Source organism: Mustela nigripes, chromosome 12 (assembly GCF_022355385.1).
Source record: "Mustela nigripes isolate SB6536 chromosome 12, MUSNIG.SB6536, whole genome shotgun sequence".
In the NCBI taxonomy this organism is placed as follows: Eukaryota; Metazoa; Chordata; class Mammalia; order Carnivora; family Mustelidae; genus Mustela; species Mustela nigripes.
The window spans coordinates 142,736,853-142,756,666 of NC_081568.1; positions in this window are offsets into that span (position 1 = coordinate 142,736,853).

The following is a 19,814-nucleotide window of genomic DNA, read 5'->3' on the forward strand; positions in this document are numbered from 1 at the left end:
TGGAGAAAGGCCAACGGCATGGTCCTTGAAAGTTTTCTTGAAAGAGCTATAATATTAACCTAAAGAGAACCAGGGCAATTAGTGTTTAAAATAAGACCCAGTCACCATAATCAGTAATTTTTTTAAGATTTTATTTATTCATTTGACAGAGATCACAAGTAAGCAGAGAGGCAGGCAGAGAGAGAAGAGGAAGCAGGCTCCCTGCTGAGCAGAGAGCCCAATGCAGGACTCGATCCCAGGACCCTGGGATCATGACCTGAGCCAAAAGCAGAGGCTTTAACCCACTGAGCCACCCAGGTGCCCCAGTATTTTTTAAGTGCTAACCATACAACCACTACCGTGCAGGTGCACTGTATCCAGTCTCATCAGGCCTCATGACAGCACGGTGGGGGTCAACACTATGACCTTCAACTGAAGTTGAAGCAACTGGAGTTGAGCAAGTCTCACGTGGTTACAGTAGAGCCCATTAATAAATCTCAAGAGTTGTAGGTAAAATAAAGTAAGAAAGAGATGAAATACAACCAGAGAAGCACAGATTTTTTCCTTCTCGAGAGAATATTACATAAAATGGAAAATTGTACATCAATATCTTTGAAAACTTTATTAACAGGATATTCTAGGAAGTACAAATGATCATACCTAGACCAAGAAGAATTACAGTATCTGAATATACCAATCATCTTTCATGCATTTAATTAAGAAAGCTGATCAGGAGATACTCCTCAAATGGACTCCTGGAAGCCAGTTGCTTCTGGGTTTTTTGGCAGATAATTCTTACATGAATTAATTGCTCCCAAATGTAACAAATAGTATGCAATTTCTTCATGTATTAAAAAAAAATACAGAAAAAATATCTGACATTAAACCCATCAAATCAGCACCAAAAAAATGCAACCAGGAAATTTACTTATGAAACTGAATGGAAAACAAACCTCAAAAGCCTTATCAAATCCAGACATTTTTTAAAAATTAGTGGGTGGCTCAGTGGGTTAAAGCCTCTGCCTTTAGCTCAGGTCATGATCTCAGAGTCCTGGGACCGAGCCCCACATTGGGCTCTCTGCTCAGCAGGAAGCCTGCTTCCCCCTCTCTCTCTGCCTGCTTATGATCTCTCACTGTCAAATACATAAATAAAATCTTTTTAAAATGATAAAAAATAAAATAAAAATTAGTTATAATCAAATGGAGTTAGTACTATAGAAATTCTGCAATTTTTCCATTACAGAACATCTAGTAAAACACCATAAAAATATTAACTCACAAAAGAGAAAATACGATTATCCAATAGATACAGAATATTCATTTAATTACAATTAATACCCATTCTTGATTTATTAAGATTCATGATGCATAAACAAATTACTGTTTTAATATCTACTTAGGGGCAGCTGGGTGGCTCAGATGGTTAGGTGTCTGATTCTGAAGGTCGGTTCAGGTCATGATCTCAATCCTGGGATTGAGCCCCAAAGTCACACTCAAGCCTGAGCAGGGAGTCTGCTTGAGATTCTCTCTCTCCCCCTCCCCTCTGCCCTTCCCCCCACTCACTCATGCTTTCTAGAATAATTTTTTTTAATTTTTAAAAAGTAAAAATAAAAATAAAGTCTACCTAAAGTCTACAGTTCATATCATACTCGATGATGAAGATCTAAGGGCATTGACAGCAAGTAAGCAGCAAAGTGAGAATGTCATTACCACTATGATTTCATATAATGCTTCAAGGTTTTTTTTTCCTAAGATTTTATTAATTTATTTGACAGACAGAGATCACAAGTAGGCAGAGAGGCAGGCAAAGAGAGAGAGGGAAGCAGGCTGCCCGCTGAGCAGAGAGCCTGATGCAGGACTTGATTCCAGGACCTTGAGCTGAAGGCAGAGGCTTTAACCCACTGAGCCACCCAAGTGCCCCATGCTTCAAGTTTAACAAATGAAAATAGAGACAAAGAGAAATGTAGCATTTATAATAAGGATATAAAATAAGTATTTTCAAAGATGACCGGCTTTAAAAAACAGATCAATCATCATAAAATATTAGAACAAGAGATTAGAAGTATTACACTAAATTAAGACTGCTTTTTCAACTCAAGTCTGTCATATGTGTGTGTGTACCATCAATTTACTTGTGCCTCAATTTAGTTTGTTTATATGTAAAATAGACCTAAATTCATGCTGAGTTCAGAAGCATTGCCAGAATTAAATAATAGCATGCAATATTCTTTGCCGTAGAACTTTCCATGTGAGTAGAATTAATAAGTTAGCTCTTACTCATATTAAAAATGTCTTATAGACCAGCAAGAGTCAGAAAATATGAGAGGGCTCTCATTCAGTAAGCCAAAACAGTTGTATAAAGTATTAAACTTTTACTGAAAGAACTACAACTTGAACTAATGCATCATATTCCTGAATAAAAAGAACTCTTATAAATATATCATTTCCTCGATCAACTGCTGTAAAATTTCATGCAATCACCATCAAAATTCTAATAGGAAATTCTGAATAGTTTCAAAGACAATGACGGGAGTTGGGGAGAAAAAGCCAGACGTAAATCCGATCCCACTGGTTAAAATATATTATAAAGCTATAGTAGTTAAAACTTAGTGGCATTGTGAAAAAAAACAGAAGACAGGTCAATGTATCAGGCCAGAAAATCCATAAATAAAAAGTAAAAATAAATATATTAAGTATATGATTATATTTCAAGTAAAAAGGAAAAGGACGGATTTAATGAATTGTGTTTTTAAAACTCTCCATTTAGGGGGCAGAGATGATTATCTACTTTCAATCTTACCCTAGGGTAAATTCCACGTGCATTCAAGACATAAATACGAAAAGCAATGAAACAAAGTTGAAACAGAAATGAATATTCATATAGTATTTGGGGAGGAAATTTTTTTCATTCCTAAAAATGGAACCATAAGCAGAACCCATAAAAGGGGAAAAAATGGATTCATTGGCTTATGCACAAACTAAAAATATACAGACTCTTCCATTTCCACTTGGGATACAGAAATCTGTAAATGAACAACCTAACACTAAGAAAAAGATAACCTACAAAATCCTAACTTTACTGCAGTTAGGAACAAGGTTCCCAAGAGCAGCAAGCCCTTCCAAGAACAGACGAGAAGTATCAACTGTTTCACTCAGGACAGAGCTTGGCAAGAAGAAGCCACCACCCAAGAAGCACTTAAGACAACGTCGGCTGAAATTTTTGGAAATTCATCAAGACCAAGTATGGGCTATGGTGTTAGTATGGAAGAGCTAGCAACTCCACACTCATGGGAAGGACACAATCCCTGGGAAGACCCTTTCCCATGAGCAAGCCTGGAAGAAGAGTGGGAGACCAAAGAACACCCACCACCACCTTGAGGAGGCTGGCCTGCAGAAGAAACATGGCCCACCTGCCCACCTGCCCTCCCTGGGACAGGTATTTGTTTCTGGCCCTCTAGGAGGAGGAGAAGCAAATCATGGCTATATCTATACATATACATATACATATACATATACATATACATATACATATATATACTTTTTCTTTTTCTTTTCCTTTTTTTTTTTTTTTATCCAGAAGAAAATGTAGCTTTAATATGACATAGGAAAGACTACAAGCCATTAAAGGAGAAGAGCTGACAGTTAAAAGGGAGGTGTAACATCTTGGTAATAAAATCCACAGCACAATCCTTGAGATCTTTTTCTTACAATTTTTGTTTTCAAGGTCATAGTAAATGAAACAGTCACTTGAATTGTCAAAAGAAGGGCCATCTGACCCAGGGAAAGCATACATACCAAGCCAAAGGACAAGAGCATGGGGTTATGTGTTGTGGGGTCAGGAGTGCTGTCACAGGAAGGAGGCCTCAGATGACGCTGCACCCTGGGAGAGGAGGCCCGGCTGCTTGGGCTGCCCGTCGGACACCCAGCACAGACCCTGCTCAGAGCTACACCTCTGAAAATGGAAAGCCTGGCTTCCCTGTGACGTGCTGAGAGGACGGCCAACATCTCAGAAATACAGGTTATTTTAAAACCACTGGTGGGAATGTGGGGCCAAGTGAGGGGTCACCCTTTAGTGTCAGATGCACTTGGACCTGAACACAGGTCCTTACATGCCAAGAATCCACTGCTCCTGGCCAAGGGATAGGGGAAAAAAAAAAATACTCTGCCCTGGGAGGAGGCCCAAGAAACTCAATTCTCTCCCTACCACTCTCCAATATAGCCATCTGTGCCCTCCTGTTACACCCAGCAAGCGGACACTCCCCTCAGCCTATTTTTACTGACCTTATGTTCCTAGAACATAAAGTTACTCGTGTTCATGTCTACAAGTCAGTGACTGAGTACATGCTCAATGTTCCGGATTACCTTTATCCAGCTCCACCATATTTCCATCACCCTCAGATACAGCTCGGGACCCACAAAGCAATCACCCCCACCCCTTACCCCTGACAACCGCTGCTGTGCTTTCTGTCCCTGTGGGTTGATCTGTTCTGGGTGTTTCCTATAGGTGGTAACATAGAAGCTGTCGCCTTTGCTGTCTTGCTTCTTTCACCTAGCCCAGTATTTTCAAGGATCATCCATGGTGTAGCATGTATCGGCACCTCTTTCTGCTTTAACAAGTAGTACTTTATAGCATAGGATGTCACCCATGTATTTATCCGTTCACCAGCTGATAGACAGTTGACTTGTTTCCACCTTCTGGCTATTGTACATAGTCCTACCATGAATCTTGACCTTAGGATTTTCACACCAGCCAGGTAGTCCAGGATGGCTGGAAGGCCACCTCCCAACCACACAGGTTTTGACCATAGATGGTGTCTCTTTCAAAGGATCTTTCCCAACCACCTTTCCAAAGCACCTTCCCTGACACTTGCATGTCCGGCCTCAGCAGAATATTTCTGTCCAGAATTACTTTGCCTTTTGGACCCCCAACCTTGAACTCATCAGGACACTTCAGTCTTGTTCTCCTCTGTGCTCCCCTGTCCCTTGAACTGTTCTTAGAATATAGTAGGTATAAATAGCTCTTAAATGAATGAACCCATTTAAATCAATAAAAATCCAAGAACAATATGGCTTGCCTGCCACCTTAACAAAGATCTCCTTAAAACTCCCTTAATCATGGGAGCTCCATCAGGATAAAAAGAGAAGAGGCGATCCACACAGCACTGGACAGAAGATAAAATGACACCAACCTTCATCAGGGCACTTCGGCAGTAAGAATATAAAAACCAAAACCGGCATGTTCTCTGTCCAGGCATCTAGTTCTATATATTTATACCAAGGAACAACTCAAAGCTGTAGGCTGAAGGGTATTTTTTGCAGCTTGGTAAAAATAGCAAAAAGCAAAAAGACGCATCCCTACAGTCTGTAATCCCAGGAGATGCGTCCTACAACAGGAGATCAATGTGAAGAACTCTATCCATTAGAAGGGAAGATATACATCCTTATTTCTTGGTACAACAATATGTTCATGGACTTTTGTCAGTTTAAAAAAAAAAAGCTCGTTACTAAAAGGATCTAACAAAGGATGCAATTTTGGTAAAAATGCTCTATATAGGGAACCCAGAAGCAAAATGATCCAAATTACCCTTGCTGGAGGTGACTATAGGTCATCTTTTTTCACTTTTGGCTCCTAGCTTTTGTTCCTGAGTTTCCCAAAAGATACATATTTATAGTAATTGTAAAAAAAATGTGAATACAAATAATGTCAGATATGTGATACAGTTCTTTTCAGCACATGAAGCAGGGGTAAGGCATTTATCTGGGTCCTGTCTGTAAATTAAGCTAATACCATGTTGTATGGGCTTTTTCTGAATTTCAGAATATCATCTACTGACTCAGTCTAGCCAATAATTGTGGGGTTTTTTTCCTCGAAAAATTTCCAACACTATTAATAGCGCATTATAGGAGATTTTCCTGGATTACACACAATTCCCAACTGTCAAAGAACTTGAACTCTCATAAGGTATGCTAATGATTTAACTGCTCAGGGATTCTTTTGGATTCAGTCACTGAGTCATGGAAACATAGAACATTTTGGTCGTGTTCTGTTGTCCCGGCCAAGCTGACTCTGAAACTTTCTTCAGAGGACCACAGTCCACTAAATACTACCCGGGTGGAGAGTAGATGAATATCCCAGGAGAAGAGAACTCTAGAAGTCTCAAAGAATGAAGTAAGCTTGTAAGGATCCCAAACTGGATCCCAGCAGAGCCTCCAGCAGCTGGAGTCATGGTGTCCAAAGGGCTAGGGTGAGGTGGGTCTGGATATTTACAGGTTAAATATGGAGGGTGGGGGAAGGGAGGTAACACAGCATCAGGTAAGGTAGGCAAGGAGCACAGTAATTCTGGGGCCAGCACGTGATTCATTAGGACACCAGAGAGGCCACTGAGATAGAAGCCCAGGAAACCAAGTAGGAATCAACACCTCAGGACAGACAACGTCTATGGCCAGGAGACAATGGTCTGGCTAAGACTCATCTCAGGCACATCACCCGCCTGACTTAGGACAGTTGAACTTGGAGCCCTGACTTAGCCCAAATTCAGCCGTCTCAATCCAGAGGAGCAAGGCAAGACAATGGGCTCCTGTGTGGTCAGCAGGGAGAGGGACACTAAATCACGGTCTCCTGGGAGGGGCGAAAGGCAGACGATCGAGACTGTACGTGATGTGAAGATAGACAGAGCAGCTGCCTGGGGAATCACCGTCTGGTTGGAAAACAAAGACAAACCTGGCAGAAAGAAAGAGCCTCTCCTGTCCTAAAAATGGGGTGAGATGCGTTTTGATTTGGGGAGCAAGATTAGCCGGGCTGAGTCCCGGGGCCTAAAGACAGTGAGCAGACTTTATTATATCGACACAGGGGAGCCCACTGCAGCTTTTGAGCAAAGGAGTGACTTCGTAATCGGCAGGTTTTAAATCCATGGATTGGATTGCCGCAGATTTGGAAACTGTTCCCTTGAAGACAGGTTTTTTCAAGTCTAACTTCTCCTCACCTCTTTGGGGGGCATTTCTATCCTCCTGGCGTCTTCTTGGAGATTTTAGGCTCTCCCTCAGACGCACGTGCATTGTAACATCCCAGGGCCTTAAGGTTCCAGAAAGGAATACAGTAACAAGAACAGCAGGGGTGATGATAGCCGTTAGAGTATCTCGTAGACAAGTAGAGATGTGGTTGCAAACAAACCTCCAGTCACTTCAATTACCTTATTTAGGGATTAGAAATCCCTGATTTCTAAGTTCAGGGATCCCCTGCTATTGAGAGCATGCCCAAAAGTTACTTTAAAATCTTATTTCTGTTGGGGCCAGCTTAATGTTAGAACCTGTTTAACTACCAAGGCCTGCTTAGCCAAAGTGACTCCATTTTGCCAGGGTAGCTATATTGTTGTTTACATCCACGGACTTCATTCCGGGAATCCATGCCACAGTAGTTCCTGGTATCGGTTCCAGGTTGCGATTCCGGGTATAGGACAAGGTCTGAGCTGAGACAGGTGAAAACAGGCAATCAGCTAGGGCTACATACTTTGCCACATACTTTGAAGTTTGAGGTTATGTCCTATAAATCTAGACTGTAAGATCAGGAGGGGGTCTCTCTCTTCGGAGGTGGCCCTGGCCAGTCAGTCTGACTTCTAATGCTTGGCATAAAATAAAGCTTTGCATAACTTTCACTTTGTCTCAGACTCGTTCCTTTGATCATGGACCCTATCAGTTTCTGTTTTGTCTGTTTGCTTGTTACTCCAAAAATAAGTAAAGAGATCCACAAGAGATACTCCTGCTAGCTTCGCTGCCTAGTATCTGAGTCAACCACCTCTAACTAGAATAATTCTAGAATTCGGAGAAGACTAGATTCACGAAATGTAACATCATGAGCCACACTGTCGCCCAGCCGACTCTGAAAATTCTTGGGCCTTCGAGATCGGTTGACTCCTCTCTGCCCCGCACGCTGCATCTCTCTGATGATGGTCACCGTGAGAATAATACTTTCCCGCCCCCACCTCCCTTCTCTCGCTCTGGGATTCCATCCACCCTCCCCTTTAGTTGAATTCTCTTTTGGACTACAGACTTCTAGTGTTCTGTCTTAAGCCCGGGACCCTTGAGAGTCTCCGTGTTCTCAGAAGTAGTAACAGTATCATCAGGATGACAAGAGAAACAGTCATCGGTAATGACAACATTCTATCCACATTCTATCACTGTATCGCTAACCGCCTCATGACCGCGAAGCCCTGGGGCTTCAAGGAGCAAAGGGAGGATGAGGTCATCTAGAACATTAGTCATTCTCCCTAATTGCTAGCATACAGTTCCAAGGTTTCCGACAGAAACCCTTATTTTCCAGGATTTTATAACTTGGCACTTACTATCCACGGTCGACTTCAACTGGACATGAAAGGTCCCAGGCGGAGAAACATAATCAGCTCATTCTGGGTTATATGAAAAAAAAAAAAAAAAAAAACAAAAAACGGGGCAACAAACATAAACTCTCATCATTCACAAATGGCTCTGTTTAAAAATGACGTTTTACAAGCAGCTATTCCTCAGGTGACCATTCTGCCATCGGTGCCAGTGGCTGTCACCATCCATCACCCACAGAGAGTTCGAGAAGGCAAGAGCCACATATACCCTCAAAGAGCGCCCTGGGCTCATGGTGGGGAAGGCATTGCTTTAAGCCAGCTTCCTCCATGCGTTGTTTGCTCCGCCTATCAAGGATTTCATCACGGTTTAATTTTTTTTTCCATGCGTATTTATACCAAAAATGTGATTTTACAAGGCATGCTGTAGCGGTTTGGGCCCTTTTCTTCCCTCCTCAGCACGGGTCTCCTGGTGATGACTGGAGGCCACAATTAACCAAGCAGCTGCCCTTGGCTAGCCTCTGCTCAGGGTGCACAAAGCCCATCAGACAATTCTCACCATGTCATTATTATTGCTAAGCAACAACTGGCTAGCACTGACCCTGACGGAGGGAAGCAAACGGGGTTTCAGAACTCGACAGTTTGAAAAGGATCACTGTGCAAAGACGGAGCGGGCCACCTGGGGTAAGCCAACAGGAATAATGCAACAATGCTGATGACAATTCGAAGGCCCGCGCTGTTGAGAATATTCTTCTGAACAAGCACGTCTCCAACTTCCCACTCTCACAGGCCAGCCAGGGTGACAGAGGCAGATTCTCTTTCCTGTACATATGTATGCGTGCTTTTACACACATTCAGGGATGCCCAAAGTCAGGAATCAGTTTCCATCTAGAGAGGTCTGTATTCTGATCCTATATTTACCGCAGTACATTGTGCCATCAAGGGAAAGATCAACACTTTTTTTTTTTTTTTTAAGATTTTATTTGAAGGAGAGATAGAACACAAGTAGGGGGAGCAGCAGGCAGAGGCAGAGGGAGAGGGAGAAGCAGGCACCCCACTGAGCACCAACGTGGGACTCGATCCCAAGACCCTGGGATCGCGACCTGAGCCAAAGGCAGATGCTTAACCAACTGAGCCACCCAGGCATCCCTCCGCTTACTCTATTCTAAGAATATAGTATATATTTCATTTATAAAATATGTATCCATCAACTATTAATGTTTCTGCTACTGATAAGGCCCCCAGGGTCCAGAAGGTTATTCAGTTGTAGAGCAGTCCAAAATTCTACTCTCAGATTTTTCAATGCACAGGGTGGGGGAGGATTTGGCATCCTTAACCACCATTTTGTTCGAGGGTCACCTGTGTGTCTGTGTTTACACACACGCACACACACGTTTTAGAATATGGCTGGCCTCAGCAGAATGACAGGGGAGGAGGAGGTTAAGAAAACCCCATTTACTGCGCACACAGTGGCAGGATTAGTCCTTAATACACCCCATAAGTTATCTCTTTTATGGGATATCGGTGACCTTACAGGGAGGTGCTATTATCCTCTTACCAAATAGAACACACCCAAGCACAAAGTCGCACAGAGAACGAAGTGACGGGCACAACTTTGGATCAGATTCCCAGATGCTTTTCCTCTGCAGGTCTTCTGCCTTGCTCCAAAATCATGCTGATGTCCACAAACCAACCCATCAAAAGGGAGGGCATTCCACGTTTCCCTACCGACAGGGCATCTTGATGGCCTCCAGGAACTCTTTCTGAACCACTGACTCTGAAACCTGGTTGTACATGAGAACCACTCAGGGAGCCTTTTAAAAATCCAGATGGCTGGGCTAAACCCCAGACCAATTAATTGGGACTCTCTCCTGCCTCCCCTGTTTAAGCAGATTCCCATTTTAGCTGTCCAAGTACCCGTTGAGACACCACTCCAAAGTGCGTCTACTTTCTGACGAGGCCAACTGCGCCAGGAAGAGCTCTACCAGGGTAAGTGGCTGCGGAGACTGTGACATAGGTCTCAGGGACCAGGCACGCTAGGGAGCCCTCCCTTTTCAATCTAGGTCTTCAGATCAAAACATGACCTTCCCCACACTTTCTAAGGCTTCCTCATTCAAGCACAAAGTTCTTGTGGTTTTAACTCCGCCTGGAACACCACCCAGAAGCAATCTGCGAGCCGTGTGGCCAACTAAGCCTCACTTGAAACACCGGTTTAAAGTCTCCTCCAGCTCTTTCCACATCCGCTGCCTCCTGTGTCTTCCCCCGCCAGCTGCCACACACGCACACGCTCAGGGTCAGAGATCAAGAGGGTACCCACTGGATTCTGGGAGGCCAGAAGGAGGAGAGAAAACGGAGATTACAGATGCTCCAACCTGAGAGCACTTCCAAAGGATGAGCTCTTCTGATTTCTTGGTGCTAAGTGAGGCTTCAATCACAACAAAGCAAATCTTAGACTGAGATTGCGGGCAATCCTGCAAAACGGGCATTTATCCTGTTACTTTACTCTACCTTCGCCACAATGAAGCAAACGGTTGCCCACTGGCTTGTTCTGATCACCCCTCAATAGGCAGCCTCAGTAAGCAGTCTACTTTTTTTCCCCCTTTACAAGTATTTTAATTCACGGTTATGGATCGAGCTTCTATTTTTTTACCACTTATATCTACTTTTTCAACAGGAGAGCCAAGATCTCTCATTGAATTCTGTGATTCTATCGGCAGGAGTTGAAATCTCTCAATTTTACGTCGGTTTCAATCAACACGGCCAGGTTTCTAAAACGGGAGGTTGGGTTGCTCTGTTGGTCTTTTCATCAGCAAGATCCACCTTCAAGTCCTGTTGCTGGGAAGGACACATGGTGATATGTCCTTTAATCTCTGCCTGACTCTTGAGTTGTGACACAGACACGCCATCCACCGTGATTTTAAGCAGCCTACTCTACGTTCATCTGGCCCCTCTTAGACCCATTCCCCCATCAGCAGACAATGATGAAGAAGAGTTCCCACCTGTCACCAAGAACCTCCAAAGATGGAAGATAAAAAGGCATCCAAGGTCAACTTGCAGCGAGGCATGACCAAATTTAGAGAGAAGGAATTTTCCGCGCCTCCAACAGGACAGTAAGCAAGCAGATCTCACTCGGATGTGCCCTTTGCCCTAGGAGTCAAAGGTTCTTCCCTTCAGAATCCCACCGGTTCAAGCCCCAGCTCCAACACTTCCCAATTACATAGTACTCGCAAGTTGCCTGACCTTTTCGGAACCCAAGGTCTCATTTTAAAATGCAATCATGGTAGTATCTGCATCTTACGGTTGCTCTAAGATCATGCTTACAACAGCTTATCATATCATCTCCATATAAAGGGTAGATTGTACTATTTCTCTCGGAATGCTCCGAACAATTCATCTCTCTGGGGTGTGGTCTATGAAAATAGCAGAAATTCAAGTACTGGCCGCCTTATTCCCAGTTGTCCTTGGAAACCAATGAGGCAGTAATTTCCTTAAAAAACAAGCAATCCCTTCAGTGTCTCTCTTGCCACTGATGTATGCTCTGCCTTCACCTCCCAGCAAACGGCACCTTGTGGCCACATCCATGGCAAACTTCCAAAAGGCACATGGAGCTTAAAAACGTGGCGCGGACATGCTCTTGCCAGCGACGTTCATGCATTTGAGCCTCTGAGCTTAATCCAGTATTTCCTTTGTAACAAGACTTTGCTCAAACAATGGACACGTGTGCTGGGTCAACTACTGTGTCCCCCAGGATGAGCAAAATACAATCAAGAATTTGTGGTATCAGAGTATACCTCATAATCAAAAAAAAAAAAAAAAAAAAAAATCAGGGCACCTGTAGTTCAGTGGGTTAAGCGTCTGCCTTCGGCTCAGGTCATGATCCCCAGATCCTAGGATCGAGCCCCGTATTGGGCTCTCTGCTTGGCAGGGAGTGTTTTCCCCCTCTCTTTCCCTGACTGCCTCTCTGCCTATTTGTGATCTCTGTCAACTAAATAAAATCTTTTAAAAAATAATAAAAAATTAAAAATTAAATTAAAAAAAAAAAACTTAGTTCTGCATTCAAGTAGGTTATAATGGTGTAAAAAACAAGCAATAGACTGAAGCATGTTTAGACTAGCTAATACTGATGTTGTTTTGTCAAGAGTATCCACAAGTAATATCCGCAGGTAATATACAAAGGCTGCAAGAGGGTGTTACCTATTTGTCATTCGAAAGTAACATTTTATGAGACACTTTGAAATTAAAGTCAGAGCCTGTTAAGGAGAGGCACCAGCATATTGGTTAGAAGTTGTCACCTGGATGGCAGCTCTGCCATTCACTCCTGTGTGACTCCTCAGGTCGTGAATCCTCTGTAGCTTCTCTCAAAAATGGGGACAATACTAGTATTACCACAATAACTGTTCTAAGAGTTACTATACTAAAAGCACTTAAACTGGCGCTAAGCATCTAATCCCAATTAATGCTTTTTTTTTTTTTTTTTTTTTTTAAGATTTTCTTTGACAGAGACAGCGAGAGAGCGAACACAAGCAGGGGAAGTGGGAGAGGGAGAAGCAGGCTCCCTTGCTGAGCAGAGAGCCCCACACGGGGCTCGATCCCAGGACCCTGAGATCATGATCTGAGCTGAAGGCAGCGGCTTAACTGACTGAGCTACCCAGGCATCCCAATTAATCCTATTTAAGTACTCACTTTCATGGTTACTAATATTTCATAAAATACCCGAGAGCATCTTTTTTGAAGGGAAGTGTTGTGGCCTCGGGTTGGGAAGGTCATGGTGGTTCCTTCACAAGAAGTGAACACACACATAACCACGTCAAGAATTCCCTCCTGAGCTGGGGTTCATGTTTCTGTTTTCTTGGGTCCACCCCTAGAGCATTTGGAAGGTCAGTTTTTCTATCATTTACTGCTTCTGTAGGTTTGTTCCTCAACATTTAGCCGTCAGGGACACTCCAAACTTTAAAGAAGCCTTTGGTATTCTAATTACTTTAACCCCTAGCAACTAGTAAGGGCTCAGTAAGTCTTCAGATAGCTAAATGGATGAGCTGCATTTACTGCTAATGTATTTACAGTCAACGTGAATGAGCCCATAGGTTTACTAGTATCCAATTAATTGATGATCTAAGACTGTTAGCTCCTTAAGGACAATTAGAACAAATCCAAGGACATAGGTCCTTGACAAGTAAAGAAGACGGCCGTCACTCTTCAACTTCTTATGTTCCTTTACTCTTTTCATCTTACTGGAACTAAATTGCTTCTGTTTTCCTAAACATACCAGGCTGTGTACGCTTCTGTGCTTTTGCTCTCATTGTTTCCTTTGACTTTCTTTTATGGAAAACTTAGTCATTCTCTACCTTAAAATAAGTGACCTCCATATAAATGATAAGAAAGTACAATTAAGTAGTAAGTGGTCCACATACCAATTTCAGCCTCACAAACCCCCTGGAAAAAAAACACTCAGTGATTTGGGGCACCCGGGTGGCTCAGCGGGCTAAATAAAGCCTCTGCCTTCGGCTCAGGTCATGATCTCAGGGTCCTGGGATCGAGCCCTGCATCGGGCTCTCTGCTTGGTGGGGAGCCTGCTTCCTTCTCTCTCTCTCCCTGCCTGCCTCTCTACCTACTTGTGATCTCTATCTGTCAAACAAATAAAATCTTAAAAGAAAAAAAAAAACAACCTCAGTGGTTAAAACAAGATTGTTCTACTACTTGTCATAAGTCTGTGGGTTGATTGGTGTAGTTGTTTAGTTCACACGTGGGGTGTCCCAGAAGGGGACAGTGAGAGGTCTTCTGGAACAGCCCTCATGGAAAGCCTTGGCTGGAATGGACACCCCCGGAACAGTTCGTTCTCAGGGCTTCCAGCTGATTCTGGCCATCCGGGAATTCAGCAGTGGCTGCTGACGTCACATCTACAGAGGCCACAGCAGGTGATCTGAGAATCTCACGTGATAGCAGATGACTTACCCAGAGGGACTACAACAAATGTTACCGTTAGCAGAGAGAGGAAACAGAAACAGTACCTTAGTCACAGAGCCAAACCGAACCCAAGGGCACAGGACACAGTTGCCCCATTTCAGTGAGAGGAGCATCACCATTTCACACTTTTATCTGTTACAATGATGACGGGTGCTCCTTTAGCAATCCACATATGCTCATTTTTAAAATTATGCTCTAGGTACAACACTTTGACTTGACTCTAAGCTCATATATATTACACTCTAAGTGGCCAGCACTGAGCTGGATACAAATTGGGTACCAAGTATATGTCAATTGGAACTCAATTAACAAACCTAGGACCTATGCTTATTTTGGAAGAGAGACAGAGATGAGTTTGGACCAAAATCTTCAGAGATGAGTTTGGACCAAAACCCATTTTAATGTCTAATTCTAAAAAATTGTCTGCAGTTCTCCTAACAGTAGTTTAACTTCTGAAGAGCTGTAGGCAAACATAGTCATTATAAATAAAATACTTCAATTTATGCTCATCTTTCATGGCAAATATATTCAACTCTATACATTCCCTCAGATTTTTTTATAATACACTTATTGTGTTCAGTGTCTTCCCAAGATTTCCCCAAATACACCATTTGCAGATGCAAATGGACCAAAACCCATTTTAATGTCTAATTCTATAAAACTGTCTGCAGTTTTCCTAACAACAGTTTAAGTTCTGAAGATCTGTAGGCAAACCTAAGTCCTTGTAAATAAAATACTTCAACTTATGTTCATCTCTCATGGCAGATACACTCAACTCTATAGTACGCTTATTGTGTTCGTCGTTTTCCCCAGTTTCCCCAAATACACCATTTGCATGCATGCCCAACCAGACTTCTGACAGCCAAACCCTGCATCTCTTCAGAAGATGATGGAAAAGTGAGGACTGCCCGGGGACGTCCTTCCCCACTGACTGACAGCTAGGGACACACAGATACCTCAGCTCCTTTGCTCCTTGGCAGGAGAATTCTAAGGTCCCTGATTTGAACTGCTTCCCAGTACTTTTTTTTTTTTTTAATATTTATTTATTTGAGAGAGAGAAAGTGAGACAGAGCATAAGCAAGGAGAAGGTCAGAGAGAGAAGCAGACTCCCCGTGGAGCTGAGAGCCCGATGCGGGACTCGATCCCAGGACTCCAGGATCATGACCTGAGCCGAAGGCAGTCGTCCAACCTACTGAGCCACCCAGGCGTCTCCACTTTTTTTTTTTTTTTTTTTAAGATTTTTCTTATTTATTTGACAGACTAAGATCACAAGTAGGCAGAGAGGCAGGCAGAGAGAGAAGAGGAAGCAGGCTCCCTGCTGAGCAGAGAACCCGATGCGGGGCCCAATCCCAGGACCCCGGGATCATGACCTGAGCTGAAGGCAGAGTCTTAACCCCCTGAGCCACCCAGGCACCCCATGAACTGCTTCCCAGTACTTCTGTGTGCAATGAACCTACTCCTCTGTGTAGACAGTTCAATAATGCACACTTACTTTCCATCTCTCTTGTATCAGAGCTCCCTTTCCTTTGCTGGTGTTCCTTGACCCCCTCAGTGATTTCTGGGCCTCCTCACATCGACTCAAGCCAGTTTCTTGGAGAACCCAAACTGCAATAATGCACTACACTCTTGGGAAAGGAAGGTGAATTGTCTGTGACGACAATTTACGATTTAAGCCCAACCTGCTCTAAGTCTGCACCCATGAGAGACTGAGGAACAAAAAGAATATTCCATGAACAGGTCATTACTTACTTGTTACCTATTACGGTCAGTATCTGCAAGTAGCAGGCAGGCTTTTCATCTAGTCGTTATGCACTTGCAGGTTTATAGGCCAGAGTAATTCCCTGATAATCAACATAAATGCAACTAGAAACGAAGTTTACTTAAAATATAATATAAAATGAAATGATATAAAATGCCTCCCCCCAAAAAAGCTCCAAGCTTGCTAATCACTACCTCCACGGGGACCTGCGTGGGAGTTACGTGGCTTTACGTGGCTTTACGTGGTATGGTCGGGAGGTCTCCAAAGACGGCCAGACTGTGATGATTGGTGTTTGACATAGTTGGCTTACAGGCACTTAGCACTACATGTCTTCCATTCTGTAAAGATAGCAGAAATGAACAGAATGGAGCAGAAATGAACAGAATGGGTATGTCAGAAGCCATCTTGGTCTTTAATCAGTCATGCCAATATGTGGATTTACCTTCAAAGGCTCTCTGGAAAAAAGCCTGCTATGCTCAGGTTGGAAGTTGCGGAGGAGAGCAAACGAGTGTCAGGCTGGTGACTTTTACACCTACTGGCTTCCCCCTCTGCATTAAAGCCCTGCTGCCAGCTCACTTGGCCTCACCAGGGAGTGGTCCTTCACCTGCTGCTCTACCTCCTGTATTCAGGATGCTCCTTGGCAAGGATGAGAGGCAAGGCCAACAGGGAAGGAGAGACCCATCCTATCTGGGTTTGCCCTGCCTGAGGCCCCAAGTGATGTGGAGAGCAAAACCCCCCACCACCGCCGCCACCACCGCCTCCTCCAGATCTCACCCACACTGGGCCCATGAGCAGCCTAAGACCCCTGACCCTTGGGCCCCAAGAGCCACCATTTCCATTGTCAAGCTCTCGTTCTGTAAGGACCTGAGCATAACAGGCTTTTTTTCCAGAGAGCCTTTGAAGATAAATCCACATATTGGCATGACTGATTAAAGACCAAGATGGCTTCCGACATACCCATTCTGTTCATTTCTGCTCCATTCTGTTCATTTCTGATATCTTTACAGAATGGAAGACATGTAGTGCTAAGTGCCTGTAAGCCAACTATGTCAAAGAGCTCATTGACAGGACCGAAGAAGCGAGCATGCCATCTCCTTGCCCCCTTGCTCTCGGCCAACACCCTGGCCATGTCCCTTAATTAATTTGAGCCTCAAGTTCTTAGCAGCTTTATAAATAATTGAGTTCATACTTAGCCTAATGCCAGGCATTGAAGAAACATTTGATCAATGATCAATGCTACCTTCTCCTAAAATGCTTAATAGGCTTTCCCAGGACTCAGCTAGGCCTGATCATGTATTTCTTAGCTGGCTGCTTCCTCAATCCTCAGTTCCTTTCTGGGACCCAGGTGATTTCAGTAGAAGGGGCCCCTCCCCTTCTTCGAAGACTAATACTTTTTAGGAAACACGGATGCCCAGACCCCACGATTTGTCGACTAAAACGGACTATTTGCAGGTTGAATGAACTTCTTCAAAGTCTCCCATGTCCTGGAGATGCACCAGTGGAGCTAAGACTACATAATTCAAGGTGCTTCTACATTGCTGAAGCCAAACAGTACATTAGAGAGACAGAGAAGGGGGTCTTAATTTTATTTAGAGGAGGTAAGTCTGGTGAAACCCTGAAAACATCTGTCCCATGAGAAATGGCTGGAGGAACCACAAGGACTGATCCTGGAGCAGAGGCTAAGGGCGAGACTTCCTTGAGGACAAAACTTTATTCAAATATTCAAAGGCCTAAAATAACTTCTATTTTGTATGAAATGACTACTCATCTTTTTGTATCACTCTGACTTGTAGAAATAATAGGTGTGCAGATTTAATCTCAAGAAAAGAAAGAACTTCCAGTAATTTCCCCAAAGAGACAGTCTCTAGAACATAATGACTTTCTAATCACTGGAAATGTGCGAGTGAGGCCAAATGATTATCTTCAGGAAGAGATTGAACTGGTGATCTCAAAGGTTGCTACCAGCCTTTCATCAAGGCGGATCAAATACTTTCCATGTATTCCCTTTTGGAATAGGACTATTCCCTTCCATGGACCTTGGTCAGACGGACTTTCAAATGAAGCAAAGCATTCTCAAAGCTGTTTGAAGTCACCTAGAAATAGAACCAAAGTAAGAACTATTTTTTTCATTGAACTTGACCTTTGTCCTCCAAGATTTCCAAGAGAGTTGGAAAAAAGAACAGAACTTTTTTTTTTTTTTTTAAAAACAAAAAAGTCAACTTTATCACCCTGCCTGGGCACTGTAATTGTTATTTTTATGGCAACACAGGGCTACACAAATCTAGAGGAACCTTGTCTTTGTGAGCTCAATCCCTTATCACACACTTCCCTGATAGCATCTTTCTATTGAGAAACTTGCACAAAAGCCGACAAGGGCCGAGGCAAAACCCTGAATTCCAAATTATTTAGAGGGAAGGGACTAGGGAGTTCCTATCAGACACTCTTCAACTCTGGAAAAAAAAAACCAACAAGCAATAACAACCACCCTTCAATTCTAAATCATCTTTGAATGGTAAATACATCACATGTTTGTCATTTTCTACTCTGCCGAAAAAAACATTAAATATCTATTAGGGTTCCCTACCAAATAGCCCTGCAACATGGTAGGTTCCTATGCCACCCTGAGCTCCTTCTATTAAGTTCCCTTTGGAGGGCCCCTTCTGACTTAAGAGCATTTCATACAGTTGTCTTTAGAAAGGAGCAGTGGTTTGGGGCGCCTGGGTGGCTCAGTGGGGTAAGCCGCTGCCTTCAGCTCAGGTCATGATCTCAGGGTCCTGGGATCAAGTTCTGCATCGGGTTCTGTGCTCAGCAGGGAGCCTGCTTCCTCCTCTCTCTCTCTCTCTGCCTGCCTCTCTGCCTACTTGTGATCACTCTCTGTCAAATAAATAAATAAAATCTTTTAAAAATTCTCTAGAAAGGAGCAGTGGTTCTTAACATCTGGCTATCAGGTTTTATTCCTTTTGGACAAGAGAATAAAATACAGAATATTTCCAAATTCATTAACTATCATTTCCCGACCTTGACAGCCAAAGGCAAAGCATTTTTGTGTGAGGTGTTTTTTTGTTTGTTTGTTTTCTTTTGTTTTGTTTTTAAGATTTTATTGGTTTATTTGGGAGAGAAAGGGAGAAAGAAAGAGTTCATGAGCAGGTGGGAGTGGGAGAGGGAGAAGCAGACACCCCACTGAGCAGGGAGCCTGATGTGGGGCTTGATCCTGGAGTCCCAGGGTGATGACCTGAGCCTAAAGCAGACGTTTTTTCCTTTTTTTTAAAGATTTTATTTATTTATTTATTTGACAGACAGAGATCACAAGTAGGCAGAGAGGCAGGCAGAGAGAGGAGGAAGCAGGCTCTCCGCTGAGCAGGGGAGCAGAGAGCCCGATGCGGGGCTCGATCCCAGGACCCTGGGATCATGCCTAAGCCGAAAGCAGAGGCTTTAACCCACTGAGCCGCCCAGGTGTCCCTGGATGCTTAGCCAACGAAGCCACCCAGGCGCCCCTTCATGGGCAGTTCTAAGGAAAGACTTTAAAGCAGCAAAAGTCCAATGCATGGAATTTCCTCCCATGCATTTGATTTCAAACTCAGAGAAAAAGATCAACACAAAAGGTATTTTCTCTCTTCCTTGTGCCTCCCTTTACTTGCTTGTGTGGCTTTACTTTGACGAAGCAATGACATTTCTGAGTTACACGTTTGGACCTCACTTCAGTCCAAGACTCTAGACACAGAGATTCTGACAGTCCTCAGCACTGCCACAAGTAACATTAGATCCTTATGCATAGTTAGGAT